General features: G+C 36.5%; 1 protein-coding gene across 6 annotated transcripts in view; it reads left to right on the top strand.

Annotated features, from left to right (window-relative positions):
- Positions 1-27,018, top strand: part of LOC149557486 (uncharacterized) — a 292,999-nt gene that overhangs the window by 67,507 nt on the left and 198,474 nt on the right. The gene's annotated exons all lie outside the window — the stretch shown is intronic.

Genomic DNA, 27,018 nt, shown 5'->3' with positions numbered 1-27,018 from the left:
AATAACTTTTATATGCCAAATATACGTATAGATGTAATGATCACTTTGTCACTCCCCTCACAAACTCTTTATCCCCTTCGTTGTATGAGAGAGTGATTAAGAACCTGACCTAGTATATACTAATAACTTTTATATCCCAAATATACGTATAGATGTAATGGTATGCAAACCAACAATAAGTAATTCACTAAGCATCATTTGAATGTGTTTCTTGCATAGATTGTATGATTCCCATTCTACCAATGTAATACCAATGCTTGAGCACGTCGGGGTGTAAAGACGCTAGGATGAGTTATTGGAACAGGGTGACAAAGTGCCTCAATTTTGTGACGACAGGGAACAGCGGTGGGGGGTGTTGTATACTATACATACAAAACTTGGAATGCTAGTTATGAAATAATGTTTCAGTCTAACATACCAAATTGAAATACTTAAACATAGCAAAATTTCAATGCGAATAAGAATCATTTAACGTTCAACATAGTAACATATTACATACCCAATAGTAACATTCAAAAATCAAAATTCAAATAGAAATTCAAGTATCCGTCCCGATGGCACCATGGTTGCAGAATGGCGCATGTGGGCTACTCGGTGCGGGGATGTTTTGGGAATTGGTACTTTGAGGTTTTAGTTGGGGGGGGGGGGGGGGGGGGATGCATGTCCCCGAGTTTTACTGCTTCTTACCTTCCTACTAACAACGGCATGAGATGGTAGATTTATTGTGCCAAGGGCGTGTGAAATGATCTTTAAGTGGACTCAGTCAATGCTTAACCCCATCTTGGGACAATTTTTTTTTATGACTGAAATTACTCCGCCTTTTTCCACCCACTTCAAATCTTACATGAACATTATATAATAATAATAATAATAAATTTATTCCATGCTTAATTATTTTTATGTACATATTAATTACTTATTTACCACCATTGACTTATTTCTTGTTCATTCTTTAATATGAATATATTGCATAAGAATATGAAAGTATTTCATTATTTATTAAGATCAAGCTTATTCCATGCTTGGCTAATGAATTTTAATCCCTTTAAGTCATGCTCATCTTAAAGTTATATACCTTGTCTGAAACATAGAAGAGGGAGATATATATGTACCCTTTTAAAAAAATTAGAGTTTCTTAATCTATTCTTACCTATGTGTGATTTTCTCATCCATATTCAATGAAAGATGACATGTAGCTTAGTAATCCCTTATTTCAATGCCTACTTAGCTTTTCTTTCTCCTTTTTTTAGCTTTTTAACAAACTTCATTAACTTGGCAAAGCGGTTGCCATATTGTTGCACAGATAATTGACCTTGTTTTAAATTCATAAACTTGGTCATTTTCTCATCATAGTATAATTGTGGCAGCCACCTCTAACAAAATTGTTCCACGAAGAGTTCCCAACTTAAAATTGTCTTGGTGTAGCTAAATTGCTCTTTTGTGTTAGTACACCAGCTGGCTGCTTCTCTTGTTAACTAGTAGGCGCCAGACATAACCATAACTTTCATACTCTCTGGATAGTCTTTTAGCTCGAAATATTTTTCCATTTCAGGTAACCAATCCTCATCAGCATCTCAAACATGTTTCCCAGCAAATTTAGGTGGGGCAATTTTCTTGATGTCCTCAAAATGATCAAAGATAGTTCCTTGCCAGGTGGGCCTATCTGTAGTGGTTTTCTTGGGAGATGGGGACATAGGTGGTGTAGTTTCTCATTCAAACTTATGGAGATTTCACTCTTGGTTTCCTCCAAGATTTTCCAGAATTTCTTCCAGTTGTCCTTGTGTAGTTCTCTGATCCTCAACTGTCTGCTCTACATTATGGATTTGATCTCTTTCCTCTGTTAGAAAATTAATAATGGCTTCTATGCCATTCTCAGCTTGTTCTGTAGTATTTTGGTTTCTAGCAGCATCCTGTTCTATGATATTTTGGTTTTGAGTATCAGCTTGTTCTGTAGTATCTTGGTTTTGAGTCGAGGCTGTAGTTTCTCTTCCTATTCGAAGCCCTCTAGTTTGAGCCATTGTGTTTAGGTGTATGAATAAATGATTAAAATCTAATAATTAAAATCTCGATATTCTTATTAAGCTCTTTTATTAAAACATACTAATTCTAAACAAACATTGCTCTAAACTTTAGAGAAAGTTATAGAAATAGTGTATAAGAGCACTTGCTCAAGATGCACATTTCAATTTACATTCCATTTTATAAGATAGAACATAATCACATATATACATATTACATTTTGGGAAACCTACTCTGGTTCCCTTTCCTCCTCCAACTCCTTAGAGTTTCTTAGTGCATCCCTTGGATGCACCTGCTGATAATGTTCCATACTTTCCTTACTGATGGTTCGGGCACTACGTCCACAACCGAAAGGAAAGTCTCTTATTACCGAAGGCCTTTTTCCCTTCTGCTTTGGAACTTCGTTCATTTTCATCTTTCTTTCTTTATCGAGTTGAATTCATTGATGCTGTTGTTTCGGTGCCCTTCTCTTCCCCACCACCCTCTTGCGAGGATGATGGGATTGATAGCTGTCTCTTAATTCCATGCTCAACAAAAAAGTTAGTGAATTCAACAGACATAAACTCACCACTTCTATCAGATCTCAAACATTTTAGCTGTTTATAAGTGTCTTTTGTAACTCGAGCTTTATACCATTTGAACATATCAAAAGGATGTGACTTTAACTTCATAAACATGACAATCATAATCCTAGAATTATCATCAACAAACAATATGAAATATTTGTCTCCATAGTAGCTTTCAACTCTCATAGGTCCACATAAATCTGTATGAACTAATTCCAAAATATCATTAGAAGTGAGTGTCTTGCTTGAAAAACTAGACTTGGTCATCTTATCGAGTTGACATTGCATTCTCAGGTTTATGCAGATTCGGTAAGCTTCTAACTCTTTTCTCCTTATTAACCTTGACCATATTCTCAATATTGACATGACATAGCCTCTTATGCCACGACCACACATCTTCAGCTTTTGCAAACAAACATGTATCAATTGTAGGATCTAGGTAAAATAGATTACCTCTTGTTTTCTCTCCAGTGCCAATCAAATTTCCATCATCATCATAGATCTTTACTTTTCTATTCTGAAATTTCAGTTTGTGACATGCATTATTCAACTGAGCAACACTCAAAAAATTATAATTTAGTCCTTGAACCCAATATGCATCATCACATCTGATTTTATCATTGAGCATTAATGAATCTCTACCTTTCACTAGACATGTAACATCATTCCCTAGTTTAACATATTCACCATCATATTTCTCAAGTTTATCAAACTTACTAATATCTCTAGTCGTGTAACGTGAACATCCACTATCAATAATCCACGTGTCATTCTTACTAACATGGGAAATAAGAGCTTTTCATTCCTTATGCCTTTCCTCATTACGGTCTTCTTTCTATATTTGTGCTCCTTCATTTTTGTTACTCCTGTTTTTTTAGGACATGTAGCAGCAATACGACCAACTTCATTACATTTAAAACATATCAGGGGTAATTTACCTTTGATTTACCTTTACCTCCCGGTAACCTATTTGCAAGCATTGCTTCTATCTCATCCATGTCATCCTTTGATTTTGACTCACTTTCATCATTACTATTCTTTACTTTCTTTGAACTACCAATGCCTAGTGAAGTCTTGAAAGCATTCTCAATTGTAGGCACATTATTATCAAAGTTACTTAGCTCAAATGCAATCAAAGGACCAACTAAACCATCAAGAGTAAGATCACTAACACACAGCTTTGAATTCTTGAATTGCAGATACCCTTATAGCATAAATAGGTAAGAGAGTTCTGAGAACTTTAATTACAACTTCTTCATTGCTGATGATTCCTCCTATAGCTTTGATAGCACTCACCACTTCTTTGATTAGGTTCACATACTGGACCATATACTGACCTTTCATCCTCATGTCATTGTATTTGCCTCTCAGACTTTTTGCTTGAGCTCTCAATACATTCTTGTCTCCATTATTCACAAGTGCTAGCTTGTCCCACATTTCTTTAGCAGTAGTACAATTTCTGACATCATTGAACTCGACATCATTCAGGGTAGATGCAATCTCAATCATCAAACTGATGTTCTCTCTTTAGGATCGTCTCTTCTACTATCATAGGAGGGGTAGGAGCAATACTGATTGTCCAACCAATGTGTAGCATTGTCACCAACCCCAAATAGATGTAGCCTCATCCTGTTTTGTCATGAAGAAATTTTTTCCTTGTTCAGCTTTCGTACCTCTCTCTTGTACATCTTCGGATCTTTGGCTCAAGTCTCTTCAAACTTCTTCCCTCAAGCACTTATCTCTGATACCAATTGTTAGATAAATGAGAGGGGGAGTGAATCAATTATATCCAGTTATCCTACAGGCCTTAAAACACTTTAGTACCAATCCACACTTCTTAAACTTTCAAATCAATAACTTGGTAACCACTTCAAGCATCTTAACTTAAACTTATAAAATTTTAGCATCATGCTATTATCTTACTATTCCTTACTATACTGAGTATAAGAGTAATTACTTAGCTTACACCGAGTTGCAGCAACAAACAATTAACATGAAATCAGCTTGCAACACAATAAGCATTCACACATTTGAGACAAGTATTTAATGTAGAAACCTTGTAAAGGTAAAAAAATATTCAGAATCAACAACCCAAATAATTTCACTCTTATGAAGTGAGCTCTGTTAGGAGCCAACTTTGTTAGAGGGTTTTCACCAAAGATCATCTAAACTTATCACTCCTTGATATTTCTAAAGAGTGGCCTGCTGTAAAGGACTTACAAAATATTTAAAAAAATGCCACCATATGGGATTTAAAAGATATGTTAGGTGAAGGTCCACTCGGTTAATAGATTTTATTTGCTACAATGGTAAGAAAGTAACAATGAAATGATTTTTTAGGTTTAGCACTACCTCGCTTGTTCAGATCTCTGCTTCATTCTATCTCTTTCCTTCTGATGTCTTTTTGGCTAATTCAGACGCTCACTTTTCAACTTAGCATTTCCTCTGCTTGATCTTCACAATAATGTCTTTGTAATATCCACGTTTTTGGCAAGTTTGTGCAGCTGACGGAGTTAGCTCATCATAGCGACGCACGTGAGTTGACAAGGTGATTTGGGGGTCCTAGTTGTGGACTTACTATTTTTAGTAAGTCAATTTTTGGTATTTGCTCTTTTTGGCAATGCAATGGGTGGCTTTGATAGTTGGTCGTCATTTACAATGAATGAGGTTAATAATTGCATGAGCTTTTATTTATTAAGTAATTATTAAAGTTGCATTATTATAATAGTAGTTATGTTATAATAATAATGACATTAAGAGATTTCTAAAAAGTGTGTTGGTGTTGAGTTCTTTTGAGCTCTTTTCAGAAACTTCCACGATTTCTGAAGTGGAGTTCTTTAGGAAACTTAGGCCAACAAAGGATTATAATAAGGAGCTCATTTCATTGGGAAAAACATGCTTGAATATTTATTTGCCTTGTTGCCTTTGTGGCTTTTTTTGAGTTCTGATTTTCTGTGCCCTTGCTGAAGCATAAGGGTTTTGATGTTGGGGAGTGGTTTGTAATTCACAGCTGAGGTATTGTGAATTAGTTTATGAGAATTATTATAATCTTCCTATAGCTGTGTTCACTGTGGTGGGAAGCTTCTTGACTGTGGTTGAGCTTCTTGACTGTAGCATTTGTAATTAAGAAGCTAGTTGAAGTTGATTGCAATTTTCATGGCTTGTGTGGTTAGAGTATTACTGTCATTGACCATTAACTCCTGCGTTTCACATCTTGCATCACTTGATGACTGTGATTTGGACTTGGAGGCTGTGTGGTCTGCATTTCCATTAGCAAATGATTAGTGTGAATTTTGAAATTATTGGCGAAATGTTGTTGGGCGATTCCCTTGTTAATTAGAAGACTTGCGACCTTGTTTGTGAGGCCTGTAGTTATCTTCAAAGTTGTGCCATTCATTTGTAGAACTTGCGGTCATTCTTGGATGGGTTGTGCGCTTTGCTTAAAGGATTGCATCAACAATTTAAAGACTTGAGTTTGTGTGTTGGTTGAGCTTTCCAGAGGCTGTCGTTCTACCCCTATAGCAGTGAATGGCTTATATTCAGGCTTGCATCCATTCTTTTGAGGTCTGCAAGTATATCCTCAAGCATACGGTTTACCTAGCAGCTCTGCAAATCCATGGTAGCAGCTTGCGACTTCAATCAGAGAGTCTGTACATAATTTTAGAGGTCATTGTTTGGAGTTTGAAGGCTACTTAATGTTTCTTGAAAGTCTAGGAGCAAATTGAAGGAGGACTATCAATATCGATCTGCAAAGAGAATATGCGTGCAAGCACCAGGTTCTTGTTCAAATAAAAGTAATTTCCAATGTCTTAGTTCACATAGTTAAATTGAATGGAGATCCATTTGATATTTGTTGTTTGGATTGGCTTTAGTCTCAATACTTTCATTTGGACGAGCTTAATTGGCAAAAACCATTATACTCTGAATGTAAAAAGCAGATTCATTCTAAACAGTAATAACATCATATAGACAATAGATCAAGGAAGTGCACCAAGTGTTTGATGGAATGCCAAACCCCTTATTAGTAATGAAATTGGTGTTGAGTAACCCATAGCCAGACAAGGTCTATATAGTGGTTTTAGAGCGGTTTTCTGCAAGCCTACATGAATTGGGCTTAGAATTATTTGAAAGTGGTCAGTATCATTGCAGCCAGTATTTGATTTATTATTTGCAATTAATAGTATCATGGCAGATGATAGGAGATTTTTGCTAGGTATGCACTATGCTCGTAGAGGTCGGACCACTTGACCTAGGGAAGATGAACCTGAGGTTCAGTTTGGGTTTGTTGGTAGTCCGGGTGGTTCAGGCGGGTCAGGGGTTAGAGATGCTGATATTGATAGAGAGGCCATGCAGACTTTTAGGAATTTTGTGGCCGGAGAACAACAAATGGCTGGAGTACTCTAGTAGTTGTCTAATACTATGCAACAGATAACACTTCTTTGAGGATAGAGTAGGGAGAGATCGAGATGTTTCTATTGGTTCTTATAGATCTCGAGTCGAGGATAGAACCCGATATGGAGATAGGTATAGAGATGCAAAGTGAGTTCGAGTTGAGGGTCGTGGCAGGTTATCTAATAGAGCTGACATATATATTGACACTCATGATAGGCCGTAGAGGCCCACATTTTTGAGACCTGAGGTGGATGTGGTTAGAGTTGAGTTTGAGGCCGCTCCTTTTGTTGATCACGTGGTGGCACATTTTGCGCAGTGGGATGCTTTACCACAGGTGATTAAAGATCATTTGAATTTTGATAGGTTCCTGACTTAGAAACAAGAGAATTCCAGGGCGAGGCTAATACCTGAGAGATAGAGGCCTCGACAAACTGAGTTACAACAAGTTGCCAGTAAGATGACGCTGGAGCACTTTGATGGTATCAGGAGAGTTACAACTCGAGCTTGGATCCATAAGCTCGGCACATATTTGGCTCTGCGTCTTATGTCAGAGGTAGATGCTATTAGATTTGGAGTGTTGCATTTGGATGGAGCTGCCCATGACTAGTGGTATAATGGGTTAGTTTCTTTCTGACATGATCGGATCACTTCTTGTTAGGAGTTCGTGGATCACCTAATCAAGAGATTTGATAGGAAGGATCCGAAGGTTTAGTTCTGTGAGTTGGCTCAGTTGAAGTAGTCTGGTGGATTGTAGAGTTACATCAGTGAATTCTTGAGGTTTTTAGTCATGGTTTATGATATTTTGGAACATAGACAAGTGATGTCATTTACGGAGGGATTGACTGAACCACTCTGTGGATGGTGAAGTCATTGGACCCATCTTCTTTACAAGTAGTGATAAGGAAGTCACACGACTTGGAGTCATCCTCTCGAAGCAAGGTTTCTTTGAAATTTTCTGCTCTTCTACCAAATGATGAGTAGTCCCCACCCGTTGTTGAGGACAAGAACAAGTCAATTGGGAGATTTGATGATACTTCTAGAGAGGATTTGAGGAGGCAACAACTTTGCTATTGGTGCAAGTGGCCTTTCTCTAAAGGTCACACTTGTGCGATGAGGCCGAAGGGAGCAACAAATTGTGGTTCGTGGGTTTACACTGATGTGATTTAGGATGATTCATCACAACATCATGAGGATGATGATAGAGATGATCATAAAGTTTATACTATGACGAGTATTTATAGTTTGGTATTTGACTCACATGTTCAAGATTTGCATGGAGTGCAGAGTTGGTCTAAGCCTAAGTGGATTGTTTGCAGGATGTTTGGGTAGATACAGTAAAGGAGAGTGTGTTGAGATCTCTAGTGGATTTTTCTGCCAGTGTTTTTCCGACTTTCATATCAACATAGGTGCTCGGTGCTATGTTGAAGGTCATGTTATTGGCTTTGATGATGGTACTTGCATGTAGTTGGATAAGTGAGGACAAGGACATCACTTGCTTCTTATGGGATCTTGGTGAAGGTTTTAGAGTGACATCGGATTACTCGAGAACCAACAATCTCAGGGAGGGCAGACTATAATGTCCCCATTTTTGGGAAGTCTGTGCAGTTGATGGAGTTAGCTCATCATAGTGAACCTCGTGAGTTGACAAGGTGATTTGGGGGTCCCAGTTGTGGACTTACTATTTTTAGTAAGTCTACTTTTAGCAGTTGCTATTTCTGTTAGTGCAGTGGGTGGCTCTGTTAGTTGGTCGTCACCGGTAGTGAATGAGGTTAATAATTGCACAAGCGCTTATTTATTAACTAATTATTAAAGTTGTAGTATTATGATAATATTTATGTTATAATAATAATGACATTAAGAGATATTTATAAAAAGTGTGTTGGAAAGTTTCAAGTGTTGAGTTCTTTTGAGTACTTTTGGGGAACTTCCACAATTCTGAAGTGGAGTTCTTTAGGAAACTTTGGCCAACAAAGGATTAGAACTAGGAGCTCATTTCATTGGGAAGAACACATTTGAATATTTATTTGCTTTTGTTGTCCTTGTGGCTTTTTCTGAGTTCTGATTTTTTGCGTCTTTGTTGAAGTATGAGGGTTTTGATGCTGAGGAGTGGTTTGTAATTCACAGCTGAGGTATTGTGAATTAGTTGTTGAGAATTATTATTATCTTCTTGTAGCTATCTTCACTAAGGTGGGAAGAAGTTTATTGTGGCTGAGCTTCTTGATTGAGGCATTTGTAATTAAGAAGCTAGTTGAAGTTGATCATTATTTTTGTATAGTTCTGCAAATTCTTTTGTTCTTGAATTAGACTTATAGTTTAATTTCGAATGGCTGAGAATGATCCTTTAAATAATATGTATATTCCAGATTGTTTGAAGAAGATATCACTTATCTTTAATGTAGGTCCAATCCTATATATTTGATCTTGAATAATTAAGAATATCTCTGCTTTATAATTCGTAGGAAGTAGAATACTTAGAAGAGCAGACTACTGTGTGTATGTGTGTCTTCTAAACTGCATTCAAAACCCAAATATCTATCCTATCTAGAGGGTATGTCCCTCAAGGGACATGACCCTTAAATTTGGCATTAAATATAATTATTCCTAAATCGACAATTTCAAGAAACTCAGATTAGTATTAACAAACTAAGTATTAGTTTAGTCAAATACAAAACAAAAGTATCTATTGGAAATCGCCGGCACCTATAAGAAAGGAATAAATATATATTAATTGCCAATCATTTGATATATTATCCATAAAAATGGTACAGTTTGTACTAGACCTGTAGGATGATTTAGGTTATATTCTTAACACTCCCTCTTAACCTAATAATCCTACAGAGAGATATCATATCTAGCAACATCAATACAGATGTTTAAGCCAAAATTAATACTCTATATCTGTCTGTCTCTTCTTAGTATGTGGTATCATAGAACACATGATGCAAAGTCATATTACTAAACTTGTGATATGACAAATCACTGCTACTAGTGATAAGACACATGTTGTGACTCATAGAAATTGGTATTTCTATATCACAACGAGATCTTAAGTTTAAGATCTACTAGAATACAGGATAAACCTGAAGAATTCTATGATTCTTCCTTTATCCAATTTGTGAACCATGAACATAGCAATGTCAATATCACAATATGATCTAAAACTCATTTGGATCTTACAATAAAGTCTACTATTTAGTACATTATCTAAGAGATCGTCATCTCTCATAATGCCTTTTACACAAGTATTCATTATTTCAGAGATCCTCACCTCTTTAAATAATGATTACACATGGTGGAGCCCATAACAGTCAATAGCCTGACAAAAATCAAATTATTTTACTAATAATCAAATGAATTACAACTCAACCATACCAAGTCTCCTCCTAAAATGTTCTATCTTTACTCTAGATAGAGGTTTGTTGAGTATGTCTACTGTCTGATCTGCAATGCAAATGTATTCCAATTTTACAAAATTCCTATCTACCATATCTCTTACATAATGGTAAGGAATTTCAATATGCTTGGATTTGTCATGGAAAATTGGATTCACTGAGAGCTTGATGGAACTCTGATTATCACAATGAATAATCGTAGGATTCATGGCTTGCCCAAATAATCCCACAAGTAACTTCCTCAGCCATATTGCTTCTCGGGAAGCCATCGCTGTTGCAATGTATTAAGCTTCTGTGGAGCTTTTAGCTACTGAAGACTGTTTTCTACATATCCATGAAATCATAGCTGATCCTAAACTGAAACAACATCTTGAAGTGCTTTTCCTGTCTTTAACACTTCCACCCCAATCTGAATTGGTGAATCTATGCAAATCTAAAGCAACTTTCTCATATTTGAGTCCATAATTAAGAGTGCCTTGTAAGTATCTCATAATGTGTTTAACAACAACTAGGTGAATCTCCTTAGGTTCACACATAAACTGACTTAAGGCATGAACAACATAGCAAATATCAGGTATTGTATTTACTAGGTACATAAGGGACCTAATCATCTGTCTGTAGAGAGTAGAATCTATTGGAGGTGATTCTGTAGCTGCTTCTTTAAGTTTATGTAAATTGGTCTCCATTGGAGAAGACATAGACTTGCAATTCCACATTCCAAATTTCTTCAAGATATCTGAAGTATACTTTCCTTGATTAAGTATGATACTATTAGAATTTTGATGTACTTCTAATCCTAGGAAGTAATGAAGAAGCCCCAAATCTTTCATCTCGAATTCTCTAGTTAGATCTTTCTTGTACTAATCTATAAGATGATCATCACCTGTGATTAATAAATCATCAACATACAATATCAGAATTATCATATCATCTTTATCTCTTTTATAATATAAGTTTGGATTGGCTTCATTCTGAAGAATCCTAAGCTGGTGAGATATTTATCAATCCTTTCATACCAGGCCCTGGGAGCCTATTTAAGCCCATAGAGAGCTTTCTTGAGCCTACAAACAAATGGGTTAGGATCATGGGTTTCAAATCCTTCCGGTTGCTCCAGATAGACTTCTTCTAAAATCTTTCCATTTAGAAATGTTGTTTTTACATCCATTTTATGTACCTTCGATCCCTTTGATGCGACAATTGCTAAGACTGCTCGTACGGAGGTATATCTGGCAACAAGAGAAAAGGTTTCTTCATAATCAATCCCTTCTTTCTGAAAAAATTCTCTAGCTACAAATCTAGCATTATATTTCTCAATTTTACCATCAGCAACATGTTTTATTTTAAATATCCATTTGGAAGAAACAATAGATTTTTCTTTTGGTCTTGGAACAATTTCCCAAACATCATTTTTCATAATTGATTGGTGTTCTTCTGTCATAGCTTCTTTCCAGGCTGGATGTTTAATAGCATCAGAAGGATTGGTTGGCTTTGTTTTGGATAAATCAATCATATTTGCTAGATAACCAGAGAATCTTTTAGGTTTATTACTTTCTCTGACTGTTCCTGAAGGTGCAGCAAAGTCTTGAGCTGCTTCAACTGTTTTATGGCCCAAAGTGGTCTTTTCTTTGAATTTTCTTCAAGGTTCTTATTTTCAATTTCATCTTCGATCTCTTCTAAGTTCTCCCTCTGGGATTCAGATTCACTATTTCTTTCAAAACTCGATAAAAGAGAAGATCCATCAGAACTTATGGCTCTTTTGAATGCAAGATCTTCCTCAACGATTACATCTCTGCTAAGTTCAATAGTTTTCTGTCTAGGTATGAAAATTCTATATGCTTTAGAAGTTTCACTATACCCTACAAAGATACCTTTCCTTCCAGAGGGTTCTAACTTGGTTCTCTTTTCTTTTGGAACATGAATATGTACAGGACATCCAAAAATTCTGAGATGACTTATATTGGGTTTTAATTTAGTAAATACTTCTTTAGGGGTTTTATCTTTAAGATAGGAGTGAGGGCTTCTGTTTTGAATATATACAGTAGTACAAGAGGCTTCTGCCCAAAGATAGTATTCTAGATTTTGGTCAAAAATCATAGCCCTAGTAGCTTCTATAATTGTCTTATTCTTTCTTTCAGCTACCCCATTTTGTTCTGGGTTATAAGGAACAGTGTACTCCCTCTTGATCAGTGATTCTTTACAAAACCTTTTAAACAAGTTTGAGGTGTATTCTCCTCCGTTATCTGTTCTAAGGGTTTTAATTTTATGTCTTGAAATTTTTTCAGTTAATGCTTTGAATTCTTTAAATCTTTGTAAGATTTCTTCTGATTCATTGCATTTAAAAAAATAAATCCATGTTTTCCTAGAGAAGTCATCTATGAATAAGATATAATATTGGAATCCTCCAAGAGAAGGAACGAACATAGGTCCACATAAATCTGAATGAATTAATTCTAGTACATTATTTGTTTTCCCAGTACTATCATGAAAGGGACTTCTAGTGCTTTTACCCAGAGCACACCCCTTGCAAGTACTAGGGTTCTTTATTTAATTTGGGTAATCCGGTAACCATCTTTTCCATAGTTGATAAAGTTTTAAAGTTTAGATGCCCTAATCTTCTGTGTCATATTTCATTTGAATCTTTAGCTTCGTGAACAAGGGCTTGAATGGATCGACTAGGTTCTGTATTCAATTCATACAAATATCCCTTTCTTTGACCAATTAACTTAGGTTTCTTGATGGAAGAGCTGTTAGCCCAAATTAATACTTTGCCATCCACGAATGCAACATTGTGTCCATCATCTTCAAGTGCAGTAATTGAGATTATGTTTCTTTTAATCCCTGGTACATAGAGTGCACCTTTAAGAAGAAGAGTATTTTCCGTTTTTAGTTTCAAAGTATAGCTTCCAATTCCTTCAACTGAGTGTGCAGAGTTATCACTAGAGTTATCACCAATGGTAACTTCACCATTAACTTTCTCTAATAAATAATCTAGAGTTTCTTTGTATCCCGTTATATGTCTAGAAGATCCACTATCAATTACCCATGCCTTTTTTGAGATTTCATTTGATAGAGAGGAATACAAAACACAGTTCTCAGGATCATAAGTGTCTTCTTCTCTAATGACATTTGTACAATTTGCCTGTTGTTTGGAATTTTCAGGACAATTAGATCGATAGTGTCCAAATTTTTCACATTTGAAACACTTTATTTTAGAGAGATCTTTCTTGGGCTTTCCATTCTTTTGATTTCCCTTTTTCTTCTTGAAGTGCTTCTTCTTGCCTTTATAGGAGTTTGCATTAAGAACGTGAAGTTCATCTTTTACTTTTGGTTTCCCTCCTTTCTTTAGTTTTCTAGAATCATTCTTGAGTCTGTTAAAGTCCGGAAGCTGATCTCTAGCACTTATTCCTTGTGCGAATGTTTCCCATAAATCTGGCAATTCATCTATGGCCATGAGCGTTAGTTCGATGTCATTAATGATGGTTCCTATGCTTGATAATTCATCTCTAATGCCAACAACTCTTAGGAAATAAGAGTTTATTGATTCTCCTTTCTTTATTTGGATGTGATTCAATTGCCTTTTTAGTGGAAGAACCCTAGTTGCATTGTTTACTTCATATGCATTCCATAATGCATTCATCATATCGTAGGCAGTTTGATGTTTCGTTAGCATAGGTACGATATCATTTTTAACTCCATCCAAGATGATTTGAATAGTTTTTCTATTTCTATTGGTCCATATGGATTTGAGAGGTTCAACTGGGGGTTGTTTGGATGCTGCATCAACAAATTGTTTAACATTGTTCTCTTCAAGAATCATCAAGATTCTGAATTTCCAGGCTTCAAAGTGTTCTTTCCCATCGAACCTGTCCTCCGGTCTGATTGTATATGCCATTGAAGATAGGAGAAAAACTACTGAATATATATGAGTCTGATTATTGAAATTTTGCAGAGCCCTAGATTTGATAACTTGGCTCTGATACCATGTACAGTTCTGCAAATTCTTTTCATCTTGAATCAGACTTATAGTTCAGTTTTGAATGGCTGAGAATGATCCTTTAAATAATATGTATATTTTAGATTGTTTGAAGAAGATATCACTTATCTTTAATGCAGGTCCAATCCTATATATTTGATCTTGAATAATTAAGAATATCTCTGCTTTATAATTCGTAGGAAATAGAATACTTAGAAGAGCAGACTGCTGTGTGTATGTGTGTCTTCTAAACTGCATTCACAACCCAAATATATATCCTATCTAGAGGGTATGTCCCTCAGGGGACATGACCCTTAACTTTGGCATTAAACATAATTATTCCTAAATCGGCAACTTCAAGAAACTCAGATTAGTATTAACAAACTAAGTATTAGTTTAGTCAAATACAAGACAAAAGTATCTATTGGAAATTGCCGGCACCTATAGGAGAGGAATAAATATATATTAATTGCCAATCATTGGATATATTATTCATAAAAGAAGGTACGGTCTGTACTGTCAGACCTGTAGGATGATCTAGGTTATATTCTTAACAATTTTCATGGCTTGTGTGGTGAGAGTGTGACTATTATTAACCATTAACTCCTGCGTTTCATATCTTGCATCACTTATTGACTGCGATTTGGAGTTGGAGGTTGTGTGGGCTGCATTTTCATTAGGAAATAAAGCGTCTGGGTTATGAAATTATTGGTGACTTGTTGTTGGGCAATTCCCTTGTTAATTAGAAGACCTGTGACCTTGTTTGTGAGGCCTGCAGTTATCTTCAAAGTTGTGCCTTTCACTTGTAGAACCTGCGATTATTCTTGGATGGGCTGTGTTTTAGTTTGAGAGATCCACACTTTGCTTAAAGGATTGCATCGACAATTTACAGACTTGAGTTTGTGTGATGGCTGAGCTTTCCAGAGGCTGTCTTTCTACCCCTGTAGCAGGAAATAGCTTAAATTTAGGCCTGCGTTCATTCTTTTGAGGTCTACAAGTATATCCTCAAGCATACGATTTACCTAGGACCTCTACAAATCCATGGTAGGAGCCTGCGACTTCAATCAGAGAGTCTGCACATAATGTTAGAGGTCAGCATTTGGAGTTTGAAGGCCAGTTAATTTTTCTTGAGGTCTGGGAGCAAATCAAAGGAGGACTGTCAATACCAATATGCAAAGAGAAGTTCCTATTGTGCAAAAACCTGGTTCTTGTTAAAATAAATGTAATTTCCAATGTCTTAGTTCATACAGTTAAATTAAATAGAGGTGCATTTGATATTTATTGTTTGGATTGGCTTTAGTTTCAATACTTTCATTTGAATGAGCTTAATTTGCAAAAACCATTATACTCTGAATGTAAAAAGCTAATTCATTCTAAACAGTAATAACATCATTTAGACAGTAGATCAAGGAAGTGCACCAAGTGTTTGATGGAATGCCAAACCACTAATTAGTAATGAAATTGGTGTTGGTTAAGTCATCACCAAACAGGGCCTTTATAGTCTTGCTCGGTTCACCTTTTCTCTTCCTTCTTCAACTTAAGCAACAAGAAACATCTTGTTCATCCTCTTAAATTTAAAACTTTGCCATTTCAGAATCTTCCAGAGTTTACTGCTTAATCATGATCGTAGATCTCAGATTCATTGAATTTAGACACTTGGGAAATAGACTTCCTCCTTGAACTTTGTCCTCCATTTCAAATTGTTAATTCTCCTTCATTTGATCTTCTTTGAATTTCTCCAGCCATTGATCTCATAATTAACGTTTTCCTTATCCTTGAAACTTCTTGAACATTCTTAATTTTCATCAAATGTTGGCCTTAGATTAAATCTTTTCTTAACTTGTTCTTTCTGTTCATGCTCAGTGAAAACTTTATCTTTTCACGAGCAATACATCACTCAGTTAACAATGAAGTTGCTTGGTTAACACTAGACTTCTTCTCTTCTTTACTAGGTGCTCAGTGACAACTTTAGTTACTCAATTAATACTCTATTTCTTCATTCACTGTGCAGTTCAGTCAGTGTAACTTGAACATACATGATTTTCAATACTTACAAAAACTTCATGATTGTAAAACTACCAAACAAACATTATACCATTAGAGTCTTAACTCATTCAAGTGGTCATTGAATACCATATACTTATTAACACTTTAACTCATCGCATTTTTTTCAAATCCTCTTCATCAATCAAATGATATGGGACTCTACTGAATTAGCATAATGTTTAACCAAATAAGGATTGACATCAATGACAACATAACAACTGATATGACTTTTTCACATACATTAACAACATTATCAGTTGGGGCTAACAAATATTACAATAGAATCATGTCTCGAGTAATTTTATAATTATCGTCTCAGACAATACACAAATGAATGAATGAATAAATATTCAATGAATTACAATAATATGTGATGAATATTTGAAAGAACTCTAATTTGTAATACCCCGACTGGGTATTGTCTTCAAAATCTTAAATGAAAATAAAAAAAATCAACAACAAATGTATGTAACAGAGTTTACCAGATATTCACCCCAAAACCAGCAATCTCACCAATATTACAAATTAAGCCAACTTTAGAATTGTTATTGCATTATACATCAGCAATACAATAACTCTTATTACCACCCAAATCCAATCTTACAAAAAGGGATATAGTCAGATTGGAAGTACGAAAAATCAGAGATACAAATAAGTGCAAGTGAGACACTTGAAATGACACCTCCACTACGATGGATTTTTGTCCACTGTCTTCTGACTTGTGGGTTTTCGTCCTCCAAGTGGGCCGAAAGCTAAAGATTCCAATTGACTCTCCAAGAGAGCTCAATATCCAAATATAACCCAAACAAATATCCAAGCATACTGAAATGAGTTCCTCCTCCCCTTTTTAAACACAACCTGGCGACCTTCATGTTCCTTTGCTTGACTCTCCATTTTCCAAATTTTGTCCTTGTCCTTTTACCAGTTCGTCCCTTATAGACTCCCTTCTTTAATATTAAATTAACTTTAATAATTTTGTATTAAGTCCTCAATAGTCAACATTAGTATAAATTGGGTTGGGCAATGAATTTCTCAAATGTCTCATAAAAAGGGACATTATAGTTCTCCCTCCTCGAGATTGTTTGCCCTCAAACAACCACATCCATGGGACCACGATGCCTGGGTCCCATATCGACCTCATGAATATTGCTTTGACAATCCGTTGCGCTATTCTGATATGAATGGACTTAGAACTACAAAACTATTCACTGGCTCCCCATAAGAACAATATCTCAAGCATGCTAATACCAAGATTTCGAATCATGTTGTCATGACCATCATATATGATGAGATAGAAATGTATCAAGGAGCTATGTTTATCACAATAGATTGTGACGACCCTGCCTAAATTGTTGATGTAAGAAACAAGCTGCCCAATAGTTGAAATCTGTAGTTGATAAAATGTATAGTGTAGTCGACGGCTAGAGTAGTATCCGAACGGGCACGTGACGCTTGAGTCACCCCTTTGGAAAGGTATATGTATACTGTCCGAGATGGACTTTGGAATGGTCATTGTAGTCATTATCTTCGGATTGTAATCATTGAGTGCATATATGAATAAAGTATCTGTTCTGGGTTGAATCGTGTTATACTACATGTATTAAGTTTCTTTACCCTATATAGTAAACATTTAGTACCGTTGCCAGACGTACTTGGAACGAAGGAATGATAGGAAGATTAATGCCGAATTTGCTTAACAAGGATAGGAACAAGGTGAAAGATAAGGATGAACTACGTACAACACAAGAAGGTTTTAATTTTAGCACAGCAGGCAATGTGTAGGCAGAGACTTCAGTAGATTGTCAAGGGGCATCGAAGGGGTGAAGAGGCACAGACGGAGGGAGTGCACTCACTTAGTAGGTTGAGGAGTGCTGAGGAATTGCTGGAGGAGACTTGACAACGATTAAAGTTGGTGGAAGAAACAAAGGAAGAGTTTTCGAACAGAAGGGAAGCAACTCGCACGGCTCGAAGTGCCGAGGGAGCACGAGCGTGGAGTGATCTCTTCATTCCCGATACACCGGACGACCGGATACAGGTGGAGAATAGAACAACCTCACTTGAAGAAGACTTTTCACTAGGCAATGCGGTTGTTGGAAACAAGACTATTATATAGAGCAGTGCGGGTGTACAGAACAGCGCGGGTGTGCAGAACAGTGCGGGTGTTTAGAACAATGCAGGATACAGAATAGTGTGGGCGCTCAGAACAATGCTAGTACACAAGCACCTCAAAATCAAAAGAAAGTAATGATGGTAGGTCCCAAAGAAAAATTACCCAAGTTTAACGGTGATGGTACAACAGATCGTATCCGACATTGTAAAACGTGTAACCATATGGGCGGCAAATGGCGTGATAGATGATGATGATTGGATCAGACAGTTCCCAGCGACCTTGCGGGGTGTGGTAGTAGATTGGTTTTTCGACACCAGTCCTCAGAAACTCAATACATGGGAGAATGTTAAAAAAGAATTTATAGCAGAGTTCAGATTGCTTTGGGATGATAATGAAATAGTAGTAGAGATATATAGTACTAAACAAGGAAAGAATGAAACAGTTCAGTCCTATGCCAGACGATTGAAAGAACTGGTTGGAAAGATGGAAAGTCAACTAGCAGACGGTTTGAAAAAATGGTGGTTTGTGGAGGGGCTACGGTCGGCTTTGAAAAAGAAGATGAAGATTGTACCATCGGCATTGTACACCGACGTGTATACTCGTGCAATGGATTTAGAAAGCGAACAAAAGACAAGTAAGAAGAAAAAGCATAAATCCTTTGATTCAGATGATTCATCCTCGGAAAGTAGTAGTAGTGATGAGGAATCAAACAAGAAGGTGCGAGCATTACAGAAAGATATGCTTTGGATGCTGAAAGAATTCAAGAATTTAAAAAAGAATCCGGATACAGTGAAGGGAGAACTGTGGTGCACAGATTGTAAAGAGGATGGTTATACGAAGGGCTTATGCCAAAAGAAACAGTTTTGTGACATCTACCAGGTGGCGGGACATTCCCTGAAAGAGTGCCCATTTAACATGAAAGAAAAAGGACACCAACAAGTGTTACTAACGCAGGAAGTGTCCAACAACAATAACACAAGCAATGATACAACTTCGGGTGGATATCGCAATAATAATAGACGCGGAAGGAGTGGAAACAACAACAATAACAACGGAGGTTGGAGTAGAATACAGTATGATGCAAGTGGATGGCCGATGATATAGTGCCAAGCATGCAATCTTTGGAGTCACTTCGCGAGGGACTGTACTACGAAGGAGACGCCACAGCTACTATGCAGATGGTGTGGTCTAGGGGACCATGAGGATTCAAAATGTCCAAAGCAAGGCATAAATCTATTAAGCATTGAAACGTGTGATGAGAAAGTATTGGCAGTTACGCGGGAGCAGGCAAGGAAGGCAAAATATCTAGATGTAGGAGAAGAGGAGAGGTTACAAAAGGCACGAGCAGAGATAGAAAAGTAGATGAAAGCAGAGAAATCACAAGTAAAGGACATGGCCGAAACTTCGAAAAGGAATTTGGCAAAACAAAACATGATGAAACAGATAATGCAAATAGAAGTGTCGATTAAAATTAATGACCTTCTCCTCACGATGCCATAGTTGCATACAGCTATTATGAATATGACACCGTCCCCGAGAGTGATGGAGGAAGTAATCAATACCTTGGGCGCATAAAGTACAATACTGCCTTCATCAATCTGGAGAACCTCTCAAAACATAGGTGCCATGAATAAGAATGAGGCTGAAAAACCATCCCCTATGATCAAAACATAGCTCTCATCGATCCTCCACCAAGATCTATGCATCCAACTTATATATAAGTTGAAGTCTAGAACCATGTAGGGTCTAATCGAAGGATGAGCAACATTAGTCAATTCACCACACCAATCCCGTGACCAAGATTCACTGCTAGAAACTGTAACTGGATTCAAAATTCTAAAGTCAAGATCATCCTCTTCATGACAATTAAGATGAGCTCCCTCAATTATCTCGAAAATTGGATAATAAAAAATCCAATGATCATCACCTACTTAAAATGAAGGGTTGCCTACCAGTTGAATGTGATTTGAAATTTTGGTACTTGGTCTTTTGGGACAACTATCCAAGTCATAAGTCTGCTGAATACTATCAAGTTCATTAATTACTTAGTGGAAAAACTCTTGCCTCTCTTTACTCTCATGTTCTCTAGTCTGATTTGTGACCCTAACCTAATTTTTTGCTTCATGAAGAGCAACCTGTGTATCATCCAATGCCTCTTGAGCATCCTTAAGTTTCCTTTGGAGCTCCACAATCTTATTCTTTCCTTTACTCAATTGATCATTATATATTCCAGCAACCTTAAGAATATGATCCTTGTCGGAAAGCAAACATAGATAGTCTGATTTCATAAATTCAAGGGCTATTTTGAGTTCTTGCAAATCAGCAACAAGTAAACTACCTTCCATTCCCTTTTAAGCCTTCCAGTGGAGATGCTCAATGGTCCTATGAGTGTTGTCATAACATACTAGTGCTGCCACAACCATATCTTCAGTAACCTTCAGCTGATTCTTTAAGGCATGCATCTCATTATTGTCATATTGAAATAAATCATCATCTTCCTGTAGTGTAATCTTTGATTGATTTTCTGAATTCATGTCATGTGTAGAAGAAACACTTGATCCATCACCCCCCTCAAGAATGTCATCAACATCATTATATGTGAAAACCCCTAGCCAGTTATAGTTCAATAAACCTTAACACATCAATTACCTTAACTAATCAGAAGTTTGAAATTTTGTAAATAGTTGGCTAGCAATTCAGTTATCAAGTATGTGTTTAAATTTTATTACAGCACTAGGAAATGTACTGGACTACTCATAATTCACCAGATGAATCAGACTTTCTAGAGTTTGGCATTGATGAATACTACACAACTAATATAAACCCTTCCTCGTGGGTTTGCATGCAAAATTCAGAATTGAAAATATTCTCTAACAGCTAAATACTGAATCACAATAGAAATGAAATGATATTGCTAATTTTGCAAAGAACCTGCTGACAGAATTTGGTTTGCAATTTATTAAAAACAGAGATATGGACGCCCAAAATTGCAATTACAGACTAGCAAGAAAGTCACCCAATAATGGCAGTGGTTATATGCCCAGAATGTGCAAATTGTTCCACATCTCCACACTGTTATATTTCCCACCTTGCCAGCTACAATATTTTCCAACGCCCAAGAGCTTTAACAAGTCCTTGAAATCTTCCAGTAAACCAGCATTTTCTAAGCCACAATAAACACAAAAAAGAAGACGCTTCAGAATTCCAAACAATCTCAGCTACAATGTTATTCACCCAGCCACAGTCAAAACAATAAGGAGATTCAAAAAATCTCAGGTACAATTTCTTGTGCCAAAACAAACCTCAGCTAATGAATTACTTTTGATTCAATCAACTACCAATTAGAACACATTCCACCTTAGACACAGTGAGCATAATTGGCAAACTACTTTACAGCAGCAGCAATTTGCAAGCTATCCTTCAAGGTAATTCTTAGAATTCTCAAAAAATTCTCACTGCAGATCCAATACAAACTCCAACAAATAATCTTCCTTCAAATCACACCACAGAATGAATCTCTCCTTAGATTCATTGAGCATAGTAAGGAGAATTGGTAAAGTACTTAGACCTTGATCCACAATACCTCAGTTGTGGAATCAACGTACAACACAAAATCAAACCCTTATACCTCAGCAAGGGATTTGAAAATCAGAATCTCAAAAAAAGCTACAAAGGCAACAAAAGCAAATAAATTATCCAAGCGTGCTTTTCTCAACAAATGGGCTTGTATTTATCAACTACAGATTCCCTTTTGTTGCCAAAATATAACTTCACTCAAGAAGCTTCACCACATGACATTAATTAGAAGCTTCCTTTAGATTCTCTCACTTGATTTGGCGTAACTAATTAATAAATGACTCTTTCCAATAATAACTCAACCTTCAGCTTAAGTGAAATTGTAAAGTTAAATTATAACTTTATAATAAGCCATTTGATTTTTTAATAATAATTTGGCCACTAAAAGTATAATAACTCCCAAAATACTCATCATTTAAGTATGCCGTTTGAAATAGTAGTCATACCTATTATTTCTCTATGTGACCAAATGCAATTTCCAAAATTAGAAAGGGTCCATCTCAATCAACACCAACTTACTACAAATAGTAAGTACAAAAAACTAAGCCCAAACGAAGTCCAATTTAAGCCAAACGAAGACCAACCTGTAGCTTATTGAAATGTGGAGAAGATAAGACCCTCCCAAGCCAAGCCACTGCCACAGAAGACCCTCTATCCACAATAATTAGCCTACGAGGATCACAATAATAGGCCAATCCCTGAAACTCTGATCCTGAGAAAAATTGAGGACATTAGAGTCCTCTCTTCCCTAGATTGCTTGTCCTCAAGCAATCCATCAATACAATGAACTCCAACCTCCACCTAGATCCCAAATGAAGAAGTACATGGCATCCCAGTCAATATTGAATCAACTGTATGCCAATATCATCAGGACCATCAACATGTCCTGCAACATAGCACTTAAAATTTGTGTTGATGATGTAAAAATCACTAGTAGACAAGTCCATAGAAGATCTATGCATCCTTTTCTTTCTTGTATCCACCCACATAATATATATTAGATTGGAATCCTAATCATCACTATTGTGCTGATCTGAACTATAACATGACTCTACCTCGACACCTTTCACCTCATCATCAACGACATGTGTACTGTCATTAGGGCACACATCTACAATCATTGAATGCATACTACTAAACTCCTCGACGGATGGCTCAACCGGCATAGAAGTAGCTGCTGATATGACAATATTATCACATGCTCCTACTCCCACTATCGCTGCATCACCATCAAACACATGATCCTAGGAACTCATGCCAATAACTACATCATCTGACTCAACCAGACATGAATTCTCATTACGTTCTGCCACAATTGTGTCCAACACATGCGGTGTCTCATAAGAAATGTCCCGCACATCTGTAGCCACAACTATATAATCATCATCACATTTTGCTCTTCGAAAAAAACGATATCATGCTCTACTCAAATCTTGGATTTGAAATCAGTTGAGTCATTCGTTTGTGATTTTGATTCAGCTCATTCACTAGCACATCCAACTGTTTCACAATATCTCATATTTCAGAATCTCCATCCGTAGGTGGAGAAATACGCCCTCTACGGGTATAATGAATACCAAACCTCCTGCCACCATCCATAACGCTGAAAATCAAATCACAAAATCAAGCACTGATTAAATTGAGCCTAATTCCTGTAGGCTGAAAGGAAACTGCTCTGATACCACTGTAAAAACCCCTAGCTAGTTATAGTTCAATAAACCTTAACACATCAGTTACCTTAACTAATCAGAAGTTTGACATTTTGTCAAACAGTTGGCTAGCAATTCAGTTATCAAAGTATGTGTTTAAATTTTATTACAGCACTAGGAAATGTACTGGACTACTCATAATTCACCAGATAAATCAGACTTTCCAGACTTCGGCATTGATGAACACTACACAACTGATATAAACCCTTCCTCAGGTTTGCATGCAAAATTCAGAATTGAAAATATTCTCTAACAGCTAATACTGAATCACAATAGAACTAAAATGATATTGTTAATTTTGCAAAGAACCTACTGACAGAATTTGGTCTGCAATTTATTAACAACAGAGATATGGATGCCCAAAACTGCACTTACAGACTAGCAAGAAAGACACCCAATAATGGCAGTGGTTATATGCCCAGAATGTGCAGACTGTGATGACTGTTCCACATCTCCACACTGTTAAATTTCCCATGCTACCAGCTATACTATTTTCCAATGCCCAAGGGCTTTAACAAGGCCTTGAATTCTTCCAGTAAACCATTGTCTTCTAAGCCACAGTAAACACAAAAAAGAAGACGCTTCAGAATTCCAAACAATCTCAGCTACAATGTTATTCACCCAGCCACAGTCAAAACAATAAGGAGATTCAAAACAATCTCAGGTACAATCTCTAGTGCCAAAACAAACCTCAGCCAATGAATTACTTTCAATTCAATCAACTACCAATGAGAACACATTCCACCTTAGACACAGTGAGCATAATTGGCAAATTACTTTACAGCAGCAGCAATTTGCAAGCTATCCTTCAAGGCAATTCTCAGAATTCTCAAAATACAAACTCTAGCAAATAATCTTCCTTCAAATCACACCACAGAATGAATCTCTCCTTAGATACAATGAGCACAGTAAGGAGAATTGATAAAGTACTTAGAACTTGATCCACAATACCTCAGACGTGGAATCAGTGCACAACTCAAAATCAAACTCTTATACCTCAGCAAGGGATTTGAAAATCAGAACTTCAGAAAAAGCCATAAAGGCTACAAAAGCAAATAAATTATCCAAGCATGCTTTCCTCAATAAATGGGCTTGTATTTATAACCTCCAGAATCTTTTTTGTTGCCAAAATGTGACTTCATTCAATAAGCTTCACCGCATAACATTAATTAAAAGCTTCTTTTAGATTCTCTCACTTGATTTGGCTTAACTAATTAATAAATGACTCTTTCCATAATAACTCAATCTTCAACTTAAGTGAAATTATAAAGTTAAATTATAGCTTTATAATAAGCCATTTAATTTTTTAATTATATTTGGCTACTAAAAATATAATAACTCCCAAAATACTCATCATTTAAATATTTCGTTTGAAATAAGAGTCATACCTATTATTTCTCCATGTGACCAAATGCACTTTCCAAAAATAGAAAGGGTCCATCTTGATCAACACCAACTTATCACAAATAGTAAGTACACAAAACTAAGCCCAAATGAAGTCCAATCTGAGCTAAACGAAGACCAACCTGTAGCTTATTGAAGTGTGGACATGATAAGACCCTCCCAAGCCAAGCCACTGCCACAAAAGACCCTCTACCCACAATAATTAGCTTACGAGGATCACAATAATAGGTTATCCCTGAAACTCTGATGCCGACAAAAATTGGGGACATTACATTATAGGCCTCAAAATCCTCGCTTGTTTGATTTGAATGCAGAGGCAGGGCTGCTGCTATGTTATCATTCACTTGCAAACATTTATCATAGAAAGATTTCAACATGCTCTTACTTTTGAGTACAACCAACCTCATCAACGTGTTTGTCAAGGCTAACCTCCAAATCACCAACATAGAAACTTGTATGTTCCTTATCCATAGCTCAAATCATCTTAACTATATTTTTCCAAGCGTTGGTCTGAATTTCCTTAGCCTCCTCTTCATTATTACGATTCCCACAAACATGATTGGGTGTACTAGTGTCCTCACATGTCAAGCAATTTTGTTCCTGCCTCATAGGAGTTCCTTTAACTTGTAAACCCATGGAGATCAACTCACCATCCATCATGCAATCCTGAAATTTGTTGATTCTATATTTAAGTACTTCCCCTACAAGCTTGAAGGCTGCACATGAGATCATCAACTTGAACAATCCTTCACAATTTTTATGTTCCTTAAAAAAACTAACAAAGTTGATTGCATTGAGGATATAATGGTGTGCATGCTAGCCTTTACTTTCCCTAAATGGTGCTTCCTAATTGCAAACAAGAAGCAATATAATAGCTGAAAAATTAACTTGTTGCATTCAAGGTCAATCATAATGTAAATGATTCTCTTCTCTGCCATAATATCTAAAATCTTAACCTTCTTGGCAAAAGCAAGGTCTTTGTCATAATATAATCCCTCTAAGTTTTCCGCAATCAACTGTAGAACTGTCCTCAACACATCATCGTTATAGGCTTCTATAGGGGTTGTTATTTGCATAATCTCATTGAGACATGAAGCAACTGCCAGCCTCACATCTTTATGTGGATGTTCTATAAACTTGGGCTGGACCAAGATTACCATTGTAGGTTGTAAAACCCAATTTAGGAGCCTACAATCTGCTTGCTCGACTCAGGTGAAATACATTTCTATCACCTCCAACTCCTAACGAATGGTCTCTAATGAGTTCTTGGAGTCTAGCTGCAATTAACCAGTTTCCTACTTCCATTTCCTTAGGCAAATCTCTTATTTGTTCACCATTAAATGTCTCATTGAATTCTTTTGAGAAAATCCTATGTTTCATATTTTCCATTGTCCTTACTTAGCTCCCAACCAACTTCTATCAAGATCGGTTATTAGCTGCTACAAAAGACAGATACTCTTTTTTTTTGACCTCTAAGTTTGACTACTAAAGGTACTGCCCTGTTTGCCACATTTTTGTGTTTATGTAAATTCTATGACTTGATTGTAGTTGTCGTTCCTAGCACCGACTGTCTCAGATGATCTCAAATTGCCCAAATCAAATTGTTTGGAATTGTTGCTATCTTTACTGCCCTGTTAGCCACATATTTGTGTTTATGTAAATTCTATGACTTGATTGCAGCTGTCGTTCCTAGCATTGACTGTTTCAGATGATCTCAAATTGCCCAAATCAAATTGTTTGGAATTGTTGCTATCTTCAATTCACGGCGACACTTTCACCATGATTTTTCACTAAAATATTCGTTCTCTGTCTAGCGTAGATACTATATCCC

The sequence above is a fragment of the Cupressus sempervirens genome, chromosome 5 (genome assembly GCF_028749045.1).
Source record: "Cupressus sempervirens isolate cs-2001-9-10 chromosome 5, ASM2874904v1, whole genome shotgun sequence".
NCBI classification, from domain to species: domain Eukaryota; kingdom Viridiplantae; phylum Streptophyta; class Pinopsida; order Cupressales; family Cupressaceae; genus Cupressus; species Cupressus sempervirens.
This window is presented reverse-complemented; position numbering and strand designations above follow the sequence as displayed.